At 46.3% G+C, this 2,949-nt stretch overlaps 1 protein-coding gene across 2 annotated transcripts in view; it reads right to left on the bottom strand.

The window, feature by feature from the left end:
• MLLT11 (MLLT11, transcription factor 7 cofactor) overlaps positions 1-2,622 on the bottom strand; it is a 6,772-nt gene extending 4,150 nt beyond the window's left edge. Inside the window, exon 1 of one of the 2 annotated variants that reach the window (XM_021707743.1) lies at positions 2,158-2,622. The gene's annotated coding sequence lies outside the window, so the exon portion shown is untranslated. The remainder of the gene's footprint in view (positions 1-2,157) is intronic. The other variant, XM_021707744.1, reaches the window with a different exon arrangement.
• Between the last annotated feature and the right edge of the window lie 327 nt (positions 2,623-2,949).

The following is a 2,949-nucleotide window of genomic DNA, read 5'->3' as shown; positions in this document are numbered from 1 at the left end:
CCCAAACAAAAAAAAAAAAAAAAAAAAAGAAGGAGGGTGATGCAGGGATTGGAGCAGGGTGGGGGAGCATGCGGGAAAGGTGAGGTCATCATCCTATGATATTCAGCTCTCATCATCTTAGTAATTTGCAGAGACATGTGTACAGAAAGAGAGCTATAAAAAATGGCTGTGCCTATTAACCAACAAACCCCTGCTTAAGTCTGGGGCTAGAGAGATCCTAAGAAGCACACCCAGGAATCCACGCTGTTGCTGACTTCTGCCCACAGGGATTGCTACACATTAGCAGGTATTTCCCTGGCTAGCTGGCTTCTTTATCTCTATCTCCTCCCTTACAAGTCTCCTCCAGAGTTAGCTTAAAATAATGCTGGGCACATAGGCTCTTTACAAAATAGAATCATAGGGAGAAAACTGAATTTTTAAACCAGGAGATACCTTAGAAATTATGTAGTGATTTGTGAGGACTTGCAACCAGTTTGTATAGAACCCAGGTCTCCAGATTCCCAATCTGATCCCTTTTTATGTTGAAGATAGACAGCTGCTTACAGCTTTATATAACCCTCTACCAGTATTCTCAAAACTTACAGGAATTCTTAGCTTCTGAAGTACAGATAATCTATGGGTTAGGTGTTATTGTTCCTGTAATTCTGATCCGACTGGTTAAAAAGCAAAAGGCAGTAGAGTGCAAGCTAGAATCTAAAAAGGGGAAAAGCTCTTTGACAAATGAATTCCTTTCCTTCAATCAAAGCGTGTATAAAAACTGCCTGAACAGTCCCTGTGTCTTTGGCAGAGCTATCTTGCAAATTAAGAAGCTAAAGGCAATTTTATGAAATAGCAACTCAAAAGGCCTAAAATCACTAACTGTGTCATTGACCCAGAGGCATGTACAGAGGATACCCATTGCATTCAAGAAAGACACTCGTATAAGCATATATGGCATTAAAATCAAGTCAAGAACATAAAGTAAGACTACACAGAAAATTGAAGCTAAAAGAGGATATTTACTAATGGAAATAGTAATTACATTTTTTACTTTAGTATGGATTTAATTCCCAAGTCCTTCAAATTTTATTCCAGTCAGCTTCCCCTTCCCCTGCCCACATTTGTCTTTACATCTGTCATTTACTTTTATCTTAAAGGCTTGGACAGTCGCTTGTACCATAACATGTGTTCAATAAATGCTTCCCACCAGCCTTCATTTTAAATTATCCAGATACTTTAGGTAAAAGTAATTTCTAAATACCACTCTATTCTTAGAGATACTTTATTAGCAAATATACAAATTAGAGAGATACACTCTGAGCCACACAGACACACCCAAATACCCTTTGTCCAGACCCTCTTTGGGCATCCAAGGCCTACTCAACAGGGCCTTGCTGTGTCATGCTGACACCATGGGGATGGGGGGAGCAAGAGTGGTGATGGTGGAGGGGAATGGAAGTTCTCTGGTGTCTTGTCTGTGAGCTTGGATTTTCCTGCTAGCTATGTCCTTCCCCCTCATTCCACTGAGCTGCAAAGAAGCATTCCTGTTCCAGAATCTGTCCCCCCGTATTTAGCTCCTGTGGGCTGTACTGATTTCAATATGTGATCGGTTCTCTAACACAAAGACCCCCATCTTTCCCTACCTCAAGCTGCCTCTTTCTTTGGAGCAAAGGTTTGAGATGGGGAGAAAGAGATTGTCAAAAGAAAGGTCACATTACTCCCAACATTATCCCAATTATCCCCTCAAACTTTCTCCTATATAGACAAATGGTACACTACAAAAAAAAAAAAATTGCAAATATAGGAAGGTAGAGGCCAGAGACATGCAGTAGGACTAAAGATTTCATCAAATAACTGGCAGAACAAATTAGAGCTCGAACAGGAAGATAAGTAGGCTGAAGATATTAAATGCACAGGACAACAGATTATAGAAAAGATATTTGCGAGAAGGAAGTCGTTGCTGAGAAATAACTACATATAATTGTTCGAAATTAATGTCTGTGCACAGGATAAGGAGGTATGGATGCCGTGAGCAAATAACACCCATTGTTCATAGCGCCCCCATCTCTCCCCTTGAACTGTCCCCCCACCTCATCATTATTTGGGGTCTTCAGTCTGACTATAAGAAGCTGCTCTTCTGTCTCTGCAATCCCCTGTACCCCCCTCAGTTTGCTTTACCTGTTATCAATGAATGACTAGCGTGTTCCAAAGACGGAGGGCGTGCCTGGGGGCTCCGGGGTCTGCGCTGGGCTAGAGAAACAGAAAGCTGTGGGGGCTTCCACGGCTTTGTCTTCTCACTCCCTCTCCCTCTCCAATGACTGAGTCTGTCTGCCCAGTCTCCCCCTGCAATGCAGCCCCTCCTAAGGAGGGCGGAAGGACTCCCCGCCCCCTCCCTGCCTGACTCGGCTAATTCAAATGATAGGTTCCAGAGCACGTTAGGGAGACAGGATTCGAGCATCTCTGTAGGCTTATTGGGCTGCACAATTACCCCCGATCCCTTCCGGCACCTCCGCGCCGACTGGGGGAGCAATGAATGAGCAGGTAACTAGCCTCGAATTTTAGGTTTATGGATTCAAAACCTTCACTCTGGACACAATGGAAAGAAGGGTTCCTTTCTTCCCCAGTCTCATAAAGGCTTTAGGTACTGGCGTTGTGGAGAAATTCTCCACCCCTCCCGGACCCCTGCTCCTCTCAACTCGCCCCTCTACCCTCACCAAGGGGGAATAACCCTAGCCCTGTTCCGATTTGGGGAGAGCACAAGAGATGGGGGGCGAGGTGCTTCTGCGGGTCTCTGAGCTTGGTTAGGTCTGGGGGGGCTGGGGCGCCCCGCTTCGTTATGCCTCCAAAGGCCCGGCACGCCAAGGGCACGCGGATCCCGGGGCCCCAGCCTGGTGCCGGGCCCTCCCGGAGGTGCCCACGTGCCCGCGTCCGCCCGGCGGGGGCGGCGGCCTCGGGGGCTGCGGGTCCCCC

The sequence above is a fragment of the Carlito syrichta genome, unplaced genomic scaffold (assembly GCF_000164805.1).
Source record: "Carlito syrichta isolate Samal-C Ts95f unplaced genomic scaffold, Tarsius_syrichta-2.0.1 Scaffold123693, whole genome shotgun sequence".
Taxonomy (NCBI): Eukaryota; Metazoa; Chordata; class Mammalia; order Primates; family Tarsiidae; genus Carlito; species Carlito syrichta.
This window is presented reverse-complemented; position numbering and strand designations above follow the sequence as displayed.